Consider the following 12,807-nt stretch of genomic DNA (forward strand, 5'->3'; position numbering starts at 1 on the left):
AGTACTGAGAAATGAAACCCCAAGAAATGTAATGAGAACAGAAAGATGTGAGGAAATACCAAATACTTCAGAATATTTTCATTCAAAAGATGAATTAATACAGCAGTTAACTAAAAGCATGGAAGCAGTAACAGTACAAGTAACGATTGGACCTGTTCTTCCAGTATTTGATCAAAGGGAAGTTAGACATTCAGCTTTGACTGTTCCATTGAATGCAGACATTTAGAAAGTGGCTGAAAATTTTTATTCAGATTTATCTGAAATTCACAGAGATAAAACAATGATGCCCGATTTGACTTTTAATCAAAGTTTGTCATGTAAAACTCCATCTGGTGCAGAATCTGATTCTGGAACTCCAGAAAAGAGCATAAATAAAATAGATGTAACGAACACCCCACATGCCGCAGAATTTAAATTACTTGATGTTGCAAAATTGAAAGCAGACTTGGAGGAATTAATTATTGGTACAATTGGAACTGACAGTTTGAAGCTATATCCGGATGATGAATTATTATTTATTTGTAAAAGCATACAATGGAAAACGAAAACCAAATATGATCAATTGGAGGAAATGGCTGCTGAATTGGAAGTAGATTTGAGTAGACAGAAAAATTTGCAGAAACATTATACGGTGGATTTCTCTGTGATCAATTGGAGGAAATGGCTGCTGAATTGGAAGTAGATTTGAGTAGACAGAAACATTTGCAGAAACATTATACGGTGGATTTCTCTGAAAACGACATTGAAAATATAAATACCACAGAAAGAATTATTTATATATAAGATTTAATTGTGTTTCTAAAAAGATTGGGTGAATTAAGTAAATGGAGAGTAAATTGGACAAAGAAAAGAGAGGAAGACAGAAGAGAAAGAGGAGAAGTAGTAAATGAGTTTCCTATGAGAGAAATACCGGGAGGAGGGTATGTGCATGTCCCATGGACAAGACAAGATATTTTACTGTTTACAAATGATTTTCCTCGGCTGAGAGAAAAACCTGTGGAATGGTATCGACAAGTAGACAGATTTGTGAAAGTTTCAAAAGTTCTGTGTGTTGATCTCGATGGATTCTTTGACAAAGTTGTCCCATCAGATCTATGGACAGAATGTAACATTTCTATAGATTGGCCTAAAGAAGAACCTGCTCGAGATAAGGTAACAGGTGCTCCTTCATCAGATGTTATGAATCTGTACGAAAAGGTAATTGTGTGGTTGAAAAACAAGATTCCTCCAAAAGAAGTAGATTGGGTTAAAATAGATAGAACAAATCAAGAGCCAAAAGAATCAGTACATTCATTCTATGAAAGATTACTGCTGGTATTTAAACAATACAGTGGTTATGAAAAATTGAGTGAAAAGGATATGAGCCATTTCATATACAGATTTGTTTATGGCTTAAGACCTGAAATTGGTGAAATGATAAGATCTGGAATAGTTGGCTGGCAATCGCTCACAGTAGATGACATTTTGAGGAAAGCAAAATACTGTAGTGATGAATTAGATGCTAAACAAAATAAGTTAAAAGAAAAATCTATGTGGGCACAGGTGAAAGTAGCTGAACAACAAATAGCAACACTAGAAAATAAAAATGTTAATCAGAATCAAGGGAAATTTAAAGGTAATTATAATCAGCCAAGATTGATGGGGAATATTGAAGAGTTAAAGCAGAAACTCCCATGTTTTAATTGCGGCGAAATTGGACACTGGAAGCGCGAATGTAAGAATCCGCCCAGAAATTTTAAAAATGCATCATTAAATCCACAGATGCAGAATGAGATAAATCAGCAGCAACAGCTACAGCGACAGGTAGTGATTCAGCAAAGTCAGATACCGCAACCGCCACTTCCAAACTGTGTAAATGTGCAGAGATACAGTACAGAAACAGGATTCTGCAGAGGTGAACAGGTAAACAGATCGCCAAGAGTGAATGTGTCAAATGTTTCTCAACAGTATTGGTTGAAAGAAAATGGAGGGAGTGATTCTTAGGATTAATTCTGACGGTGCCTGAGAGAGGAGGAAGAGTGTGTGCTTGGAGCCACTCTTGAGGTAGATCAATCTGGTCCATTTGTAAATGGTAAAGTGAATGATGTAGAAATCACTTTTCTAGTGGATACAGGTGCTACCCGTTCTACTGTCAGATCAGTGGAAATAGAAAACCTGCCTCTCTCTGGGGAGAAAATCCAAGTAGTAGGTGTAGCTAACCAACAAATTAAAACAGATTTAACAGAACCAGTTGAAGTTGAAATTGGTAAATTTAAGAACATGCATAGATTTGTAGTTTGTGACAGCAGTCCTGTAAACCTGTTAGGAAGGGATATCCTTTGCAAAATGAACTGTAAAATATATTGCTCACCGGATGGTATTGAGCTCTAAACTCAAGAAGAAGATGGGCTTTACAAGTTAACAATGTTAATGGTTGAAGCAGAAGAAAGTAAATTATTCCCTGTATTTGATAAAAAATAATCTACCTGAAGAATTAAAAGAGACAGTCAATGCTAACATTTGGGATTTCACTGGATACGAAATGGGTTTGATGAAAAATGTTGATCCAGTAAAAATATCAGTAAAACAAGGAGCAGATTATCCAAACATTCCTCAGTATAAAATGAAAGCAGAAGTCATTGAAGGGGTCACACCTGTAATTGACAAATTCATAAAGCAAGGTGTTTTAAAAGAAATAGAGAGAAGTCCATGTAATTCACCGATTATGGGAATCAAAAAGCCAAACGGAACTTTCAGGATTGTTCAAGACCTGAGAAAGATTAATCAAATAGTTGTTCCATGTTGCCCGGTTGTACCAAACCCAGCAGTAATTCTATTTCAGATTCCGCATGATGCAGAATGGTATACAGTTATAGATTTATGTAACGCATTCTTTACTGTTCCATTGCATCCAGAAAGCCAACACATTTTTGCATTCCGGTTCAAAGAGCGCATATTAGCATGGTGTCGTATCCCTCAAGGGTATACTGAAAGTCAATCTATTTTTAATCAGTTGCTAAAGAAATCCTTGGAAAACCTAGATTTACCTGAAAAATCAATGTTAGTGCAGTATATTGATGATCTCCTTGGGGCTGTAAAAACAAGAGATAATTGTGTGACAGATACCATTACTCTTTTGAATCATTGGCAGATGAGGGACATAAAGTGTCTCCTGCAAAATTACAGTTTTGCAAACTAGAAGTAAAATATCTTGGTCACAGAATTGCAAAAGGAATCAGGCAAGTGACAACTGAGAGAATAAAAATGATTCAAGCAATGCAACCTCCAAAAACACAGAGACAGGTCAGAATGTTTCTAGGAATGGTGGGTTATTGTCGTCAATGGATTAGTGGATTTTCAGTAATTGCAAAACCATTGCAGAGACTGACAAAAGCAGACTTAAAAGACCCGATTACCCTAACAGAAACTGAGTTAGAAGCTTTTGAACAGTTAAAGAAAAATTTGTGTGAAGCTCCAGCATTAGGAATGCAAGACTACGAAAAGGAATTTGAGCTATATTGCAGTGAAAGAGAAGGATGTGCATTATCAGTTTTGATTCAAAGACATGGAAGACTGAGAAAGCCAAAAGCATATGTCTCAGCAGTTCTTGACCCTGTTACAAAAGCATTACCAGGTTGCTTAAAAGCAGTGGCTGCAACAAGTGTAAGTTTGGAACAAAGTGAAGGGATAATTATGGGATTCCCTGTATAAGTATATGTTCCCCATTCAGTTGAAATTCTCCTGACTAGCAGCAAAACACAGCATTCGACAAATAATAGGCTAACAAAATATGAAAAAGTTATTCTTGGATCAGATAATGTATCGATTGCAAGATGTGTGAATTTAAATCCTTCCACATTATTACCTGATGGTACTGTAACAGAAATCAGAAATGAAACTGATATTGATCATGAATGCTTGGATGTATTAGAATATTGCACTAAAACTAGGCAAGATATTAAAGATGTCCCATTAGCTGAATCAGATTATGTTCTATTTGTTGATGGTTCATGCTTAAGAACAGATGAAGGTGTTCTGAGTGCAGCATACTCTGTGTGCACAGTTGCAGATGTAGTTGAAGCCTCCTGTCTCAAAGGAATTCGTTCAGCTCAAGTAGCAGAATTGATTGCTTTGATTCGTGCATGTGAAAAAGGAAAAGAGTTAAAAGTTACCATAGTGTCTGATAGTCAGTATGGATATGGCGTAGTCCATGACAATGGCCAGCTCTGGTCTCAAAGAGGTTATTTAACTTCTGCGGGAACTTCAATCAAAAACGCCAAATTAATCAAAAGGCTGATTGACGGAATACAGCTTCCAGAAAAAATTGCTGCTGTAAAGTGCACAGCACACAAGAAGGGAGACGATTACATGACAAAAGGAAATGCATATGCAGACACAATTGCAAAATTCTGTGCAAAGAATAATATGTCTATTAATCGGGAAAAAGACAATAAACATGTTTTGAACTCACTTATGCTAACATCTGTAGTTGAGACATGGCAAGGAGTAAAAGATTTACAAGATGAGGCAGATGATGAGGAGAAAGACACATGGTTAAAAGCAGGTTGCAGACAGAGAGAAGAAGATGAGGTTTGGGTTTACAAAGATGACAGACCAGTAATGCCAGACAGCATGATTGCTGACATGGCTCGAATGCATCATGGTCCAGGACATATAGGGAGAGATTCAATGATTAGGTTGTTTAGACAGACATGGTACAATCCAACATTTAGAACAATTGCAGAATCTTTTTGTCAGAGGTGCTTAGTCTGCCAGCAGATCAATCCAAACAGAAAAACATTTGTGAGCATGGGAACAATAGGACGGGAGGGTGGTCCTTTTACTAGATTACAGCTTGATTTCATTGACATGCTACCCCATAACAAGCTGAGATATGTCTTGGTGATAACCTGTCTGTTTTCGAGATGGGTGGAAGCGTTCCCAACACGTCACAATGATTCAGTTACTGTGGCAAAATTGCTTTTGAGAGAAATCATACCAAGGTATGGATTTCCAGTGACGGTCGAGACTGATCGTGGAACACATTTTGAAAACAGATTGCTAAAATTGATTTGTGAAGCACTGGACATAAAGCAAAAGTTGCATTGTGCTTACAGACCAGAAGCATCAGGTGTTGTTGAGCAAGTGAATGGCACAATAAAAAATAGAATAGCTAAAATGTGTTTAGCTACAGGAATGAAGTGGACTGATGCACTTCCACTTGTTTTAATGTCCTTGAGAAGTACTCCAGATAGAAAAACAGGTTTGAGCCCCCACAAAATTCTCATGGGCAGAGTCATGAGACAAGCATTTGTTCCAGTTGATAAACTATTGAGCATTAATGATAGCGTCATAATGGAATACTGCAAAAATGTATCTGATGTGGTAACTTCTGTGTTCCATCAGGTGGAAACTGAAGTGATAACAAAAGAGAAGGAACAGGCTCATGATCTGTTACCAGGAGACTGGGTGAGAACAAAAGTACACCGAAGAAGAAATTGCCTAGTACCCAGGTGGCAGAAGGCAAGACAGGTGATTCTTGTCACAACAAATGCAGTAAAGTGTAGAGGATTGAAGAGATGGATTCATGCTAGTCACACCATTCGTGTGCCAGCACCTGAAAATCCTGACGAAGGTGATACAACAGCTGATTCAGATTCTGAAGAAGAACCTGAAAGAAATCCAGACCCTGAAGATCGACAAGGAAGTCGACATCTGGAAAATTCAAATGCGAATGAGGCATTGAATGAAGAAAATGAAGAGATTGTGATACAAGACTCTGAAAATGATGAAGATCTCCTAGATCAAGAAGCAGAAAAAGAGTCTGAACAAGAAGTGATTCAAGATCAGGAGAGTATTGTAAAGCAGATTGGAAGCTCTGGAAGAAGGAACGAAAATTCGGAAACTGGTGGTCTGGAAGTAATTGAAGAAGAAGAAGAAGACGAAATTCCAAGTACCAGCTATAAGGATGATGTTCCTAACAGAGTGAAACTGCCGAGTAAAGAAGTACCTGAATCTAGAGCTGATATCACAGAAAGCGAATCAGATGAAAGTGATGATGAACCCAAAGTGAAAAGTTCAAGGAAAAGAGCTTGGAGAGTAGAGTGTAATCTAACTGAACAAAAGAAGAAATTATCAAGAAAAGGAGATAATTGGCCAAATGAAAATGAGAGCCTAAAATTCAAATTAGTGAATAGAGCAAAAGAACAGGTTAATGAGATCTCAAGTCAAAAGGGAGGAGACTCAGATAAGAAAAATCAAGCAGGAAAGAAAATAGAAGTGATAAGCAGCAGAGCAAAAAGAGTAGTAAAACCAAATAAAAAGTATAAGTCACCTGAGTGGACTTACATCATCATCCCACCAGTAATGGAAGTGAATAGTAGTAGCCAGGAAGATTTAGATGATACAAGTGATAATGATTGATTTTGTTCTGACACAAGGTTGAAGAAATTGTGTTAGGTGACACAAGGTTGAAGAAATTGTGTTAGCTGGAAAAACACATTGATGTAAGACATAAGGTCAAAGAACAACTGTTAGAAAATAGTTCTTAAAAAAAACGTAAAAAAGAGGGGTGTATATTTAGTAGTGTATATTTAGTAATTTTTAAAATTTTTGATTTTTTTTGAAAGGCTCTTGTTGCAAAGTAAAGATGCCTTCTACTAATAGCAATTCGAGATGCTCAATTTTAAGAAGATGTTGTAAATTGTCTTCAATATGTGTAGTCCTGATAATTTTGGTTTGGTTGATTTTAGCTGTCATTTTTTCCTTTTGGAATTGATAAAGAAAAGTTGTGGTTAAACAAAATAAACATGATTCAATAGGTAAGACTAATAAAATCATTGAGCATAAACCAGTGATTCACCAAGATAGATCTGTTGGAGATTTTTCTAGTAATACCTTTTCAAGACTTTTATCAGAATATGTTAAGGTGATGGATGTGAAAGATTGCTACATTTGTGTGAAATTACCTACTTCTGTTTCTGAAGGCGTGACTTACAATATGCTTCCTCTTACTTATGGCATCACCTGTAGTGTAATAGCTAGTTTGTTTTATCAAACAGGTCGTTTAGAATATTACTACTCAAATTTTGATGACATTTTTGCAAATTTAAAAGTTGATAACAGCCTGAATAAACTGAATCATGCTAAACAGATGAGGGAATTTTTCATAGTAACTAATGAACTTACTTATGAGTATGCTTTTAGAGACAATTTAATATGTAAATTGAAAACGGAAGAAAAATCATTCTTAAACATGGTCGAAGAGAGAAGGGCAATTTACAAGCAAAATGAGATGTTGAAACAAACCAAATCTAAGTTTTGGCAGATTGAAGATGAAAAGCTCAATGGTAGAAATGAAAATGTTGCAATTCATATAGACAAACCTGTAAGTGGAAAACTTTGTATAAGAAGAGATAATACTCAGTTTGATAATTACTTTGTAGGTGCTAGTCAATGTGAAGATACTTATCGTATCTTAGGGGGGTGGGGATTTAAAGGAGGCAAGGATCCAATTTTTCCTGGAATTAATTTTGTTTGTGGAGACAAAGCTTATTTCAGTCTCCCAGACCACTGGTATTGGACCTGCTATGTTGGTTTAGTTTTTCCAAACTGTTTTCATGTAGATAGAAATGCAAAAGGTTCATTTGAAATTAGCAATCATCTGAGTAGATTCAGAAGGGAAAGCTTTTCAGAAATATTGGGTGACATATTTGGTGCAGTAATACCTATGGTAGGAATAACCCTGAATGCAAACAAAATTAGAAAAATATCTACAATTGTTGATAGATTGTCAGCTGATACTGCTAGTGGATTTCAATTATTGAATACAGAACTTATTGCCATGAGAACGATGGTAATGCAGAACCGTCTTGCATTAGACATTCTGCTCGCAAAAGAGGGAGGAGTCTGTGGAATTTTACATGTCCAGCATTGCTGCACATATATTCCAGACAAGAGTCAGAATATAGAAATGTATATCAAGAATATAACAGAATTACATGCTGAGGTTGAACCTTTAGAAGATGTAAATGTTTCAGAACGTTTGAGCAAAAGATTTGCAGCAATCAGAGACTGGTTTCAAGAGATTGGTAGTTCAATCATAGGTAATATACTTTATCCTTTAATAGTCATAGTCATAGTGATACTTTTGTTAAAAATTAGTTGCATGATACACAAGAGAAAGAAATATGTAAGAGAAAAGAAAAGAATTTACAAACTCAGAAAAGAACAAGAAAAAGAAATAGAATTACAAGAGTTTCGTAGAACTCAATATGAGAGTTGCAGACAAACAGCTGAATCAAAAGTTTAGAAATACTAATATCAAGAAAGTCCACAACATGTTCAAGGGTTGAAAATTTTCAAAAATCTTTGGGGGGTGTTTGGTGATTTTGAAATCACCAGATGAGGGAGTTGACGGAGCAAGGTGATGAACAATATTTTGTTCAGGCTTGCAAAGTTAAACTTCCATAATAAACATAACTGAACTAACAAGCATGTGGTGAAATTATTAATCAACTTAGTTTTAAAATGCATTCATCAAAAGAACACGTGGGATCAATTTATGTGCTCTATGTTGCAAATGCGAAGAGAATAATAAACTAACTTTGTCTATTGTCTTTGTCAGTATTAAATGCGACTGTTTAACTAATGGCATGTGCTTATTTGTGTGCTTATGTTATGTCTTTTCTGTGACAAAAGCTCGTGGAGAATCTTTGCGGAAGCCTAAAGAAGAAGGTAGATATGAACGCTGCTTTGTGTGCTCAGCAAGGTAACATAAATTAACGGGTTTTAAATTAGCAAAGGGGTGGGTAACAGAATGGGTCTCAATTCTTTAATTAATTGATGTCTTGTGTTTGTTTGAATAATAGTTTCCGAGAGAGGCCTAAGGCATGAAAAGAAATGGCTGTCAGAGATGCAGTTGCCTTGCACACATGCTCAGAAAGTGGAAACTTTTACCACGTTGACATCTTTGACAGAAAATGCAGTCTATTAATTGTGCTGAACGTGCTCATGGAGAAAAAGACTCAAGGACAGGAAACTAGACGTGACTGCCAAGGCTAGGAAGTTGTGAACTGTAACTCGAGAGAAAAGTATCTCTTTTGAGGAAGCCGAAAGGAAGCCGAAAGAGGTGAAAGCAAAGGACAATAGGGCTTATGTAAAAGCCTGAACTTGGTAAAGAAACGGAAATGACTTAATGTGGACTGACATAAGCCAGCCAATGAGAGGTCTGGATTTCTAAGAAAGTATGCGAAATGTAGATAGTTTAGCTAGACAGAGAGGTATAAAACCTGACCTCATGGGCAGGAGGGTGCTCCTCACTTTCTAGGTCTTGATTGACGTGACATGCTGTCGGACTTCTGGCTCACGTAAGGACAGCAGACTTAAATTGATTTTTCCTTTCTAGGTGGAGTGAGAATAGTCAGGGAAATAGATTCAGGGAATGGAAACTGTTATTTACTAATATTCATGCTTCCTGATTTTGGCTTTAAAGTGTCAGTCTAATTGTCTTATTAAAATGCTGCTTTCCTATTTGCTAATAAAATAAAGATTTATTAATGAAAATGCTCTTTCTTTGAGAAATAAAGTTAATAAAAATTAGATTTGAAAAGACAAGCTGGTCTTGTTTATTCACGGTCTAGTTGCCATCAGTTGATCCATTCGCCTTAGTGACTTAATTAAAATGATATATGTTTTAAAACCATGGTGAGAAAGGATAAACTGCAGTTGTATATAAATATGTAAATAGTTTGTGAATAGTTCTGATTAATTAGGTCACATGATTCAGTCGCTCAAAAATGTGTCTCGTTGGTTTATGGGCCTGAGTTAATGATTCATGATTAATGGTAAGTATTGTGGTGATAGGTAGCATTGGTGAGACAGTTTTTCAATCAGAGCGCTGGATCACCACCTTCTGCATAATAACTTACAAAATTCACTGCTATTGTCATTCTTGGCCTACATGCCCAGAGTCCCATGACGCATCTTTGTAGAACCCCTGAGGGTACTTTTCAGGTATATAAGTACCACATATTCGCTGGGCAAACCAGAGGAGAAGCTTCCATGCTGACACGAGACACTGAAGTCCCTGCACGCATACACTCCAGCACGCAGTGGGCTGGCATCTCTTGCGGGGTGTCCAACTCGAGTCCAAGATGAGGTCCTTTGTTCTCTCCCATCAGGTAATGGGGTTGGTTCTTTCCTAGGGGTGATTCTTGGCTATACACCAGTATTAGTGCTAGGTACACTTAGGTGCATCTAGTTAGGTTTTGCATTGTAGGAGTACTCATGATTACTGCCATCTATCTATATGCCTGCATATATTCATTGTTTTAGCTCCATGGTGGAATTCTACCTTTCATTTACTCTGTTGGTGCTTGTAATCGTATATATCTGTTTCTGCCTATTGGCTGTTGCAGCACATGTATTTTAAACTGGAATGATGCTGGTTCAATAATTGTTTATTGAAAACATCCCCACCATTTATTCTATGTATCTCTCTGAGACAAAGTGAGCATGAGTGCCTGAGCGAAAAGTAATGTACTGATTCCACAATTCCTGAGGGATCAGGTTTGTCATGTTCAATAGTTGCCAGAAACTATTCGCTCCTTGGTGACATTTTGGGGCTTATAGTGGCACTGTGAGTTAGCTGTTCTACAGACTAACATATCCTTTCGGGGTGTCTGGAATCAGTCTGGACACAATCCCTCAGTTTATGTTGTCTAAACGCGCAGATCCTATATAGAATTGTATGAACTACACAACATTATGTCTTCACTTTATTACTGTTTGAGTTCTACATAAATACTTAACACATTGCCTCTAAGTTATTCCTGACTGCTTTTGTGCTGAGCTACCTTAGGGTTAAGCACAGGTTAACTTAGTAACTTTTTGTGGTTCACTCTGACAGGAATCGTGGCTTTTGCATGAGAAGGGTCTTCACCCCCCTCGATCAAAAACGTAGTTTCGTACAGGTGTGATTTGGGGACACAAATACAGAGAAAAAAAAGCTGTATGGGTACTAGCCCTTAACCTCAAATTGGTAATTGGTAAGTCTCTCATGGGTTTCATTCATACCTCCCATCTGCGACTTCTGTTTGTATTTTTTGTCTTCCCGTTACCAATAGAGGAAGACTGGCCATTGCTCAATATTTACTTTTAATCTTTTTAATATTTTAAGAGGTGATTTGAGCATTCAGGACTAAATGGACGTACTCTTGAAAGGGTATTTTTTCATCCCTGTTATTGAGTCTATTACATTGCTTTGTATACCTGCACATGCTTTTGCTATACTGGTAGTCCTTCCCATGCGCGGGGGTTCCATTAGCCAGGCCTTAGCCTTCTTGTATCTTCTTTGATTCCATTTTGCTGCCTACACCCTCACTCACCACCAGGAAAATAAACTATCTGCCAGCGTTGTGTTGCAGCTCATCCTGTGGAGGGACTAGGGTAGAATGGCAGAAGGGAGTAGGGTAAAACCAACAATTCTTTCCCATCTGTCCTCGTTGTTGGAGATAGGAAAGTATCTTGCACCTGTGGCTATTGACCCCTTGCTTTCAAAACTCTCTAGTCACAGTTTTTCGAGGCTCACAGACGCTTTGGTGGAGCTGAGGCAATGCCCTATTTTCACTTGCCTATAAATTCACTAGGATATGTGCTGGGGCAGTAGACACTCCTTTGACCCTGCCCCTTTTGGCAACATTTTTAGAGTCTGCTGTATACTGTGGATTTTACTCACACTTCTGGTTTCCAAATTGAGATAAAATATTTGGGTTTAAAGTTGGGCCATTCATTAGGGAAACTGGCGGAACTAAATTTAAGAAAATGGTGGTAGAAATGAATAGGTTACTACTCGGTTGGTTACATCTTCCGATAACAATTTTTGGGAGGGCTAACTTAGTTAAAATGTCCATTCTCCCTAAATTTACATTTCTTTTTAATATGATACCTCTGCACTTTAAGAATGTATGGTTTCAACAACTTCATAGTAGGGTAGATTATTTTATTTGGGAAGCTAAGGGTAAAAGAATTACAAAAAGGAAGTTGTGCAAAAAGTATGACAAAGGTGGTTTTGCACTACCAGACTTCCAATTATATGCTTTGGCTTTTCCAGTTAAAAAACTTTACATTTCTCTTATACGATAAAGGAGGGACAGGGAGTGAGAGGCTTTGGGAGACCTTGGTTAAGGAAGTGGGAACTGGTGGGCCCAAATTTATGTTTTAGTTTGGATGCCAGAAATACTTTAAAAAAATCAAATTGAAGGTGTTGCAGGTGATGTGATGTGATGTGAAAGATTCTTGTAAAGCGCAACTAACACCTGAAGGTTTCTTGGCGCTTGTGTGGAGGAAGCGGAAAAGAAAAGGGATAGAGAGCTAATTGTAGGCTTCAGTGAACAGAAAGGTTTTAAGGAGAGATCTAAACCTGGTGTAAGGGGAAGGTAACCTTAGAGAGAGAGGAAGGGCGTTCCAGAAGGAAGGAGCTAAAAAAGAAAACCTGAGGCCACCATGTTTCTTCCTCTTAAATCTGGGGACTGTCAGTAAGGCCAGCTGAGACAAACGAAGGCTACGAGAAGGAACATAAGGGTGAAGAAGGGAAGAGATAAATGAGGGGCCTCCACCTGCAAGGGATTTGAAAATTATGCAGCCTAGTTTAAACTTGCAGCGTGCAGTGACCGGAAGCCAATGTAAGCTTTTCAAGAGGGGACGGACGTGTTGGTGTCTGGTGAAAAATTAGGCGGGCGGCCTGGTTTTGGATCAGCTGCAGTCTTCTGGCTTGGTAGTCAGGGATGCCTACATAGAGCGCGTTTGCGTAGTCAATTCGTGAAATGA

Source organism: Lissotriton helveticus, chromosome 3_1, assembly GCF_964261635.1.
Source record: "Lissotriton helveticus chromosome 3_1, aLisHel1.1, whole genome shotgun sequence".
Taxonomy (NCBI): Eukaryota; Metazoa; Chordata; class Amphibia; order Caudata; family Salamandridae; genus Lissotriton; species Lissotriton helveticus.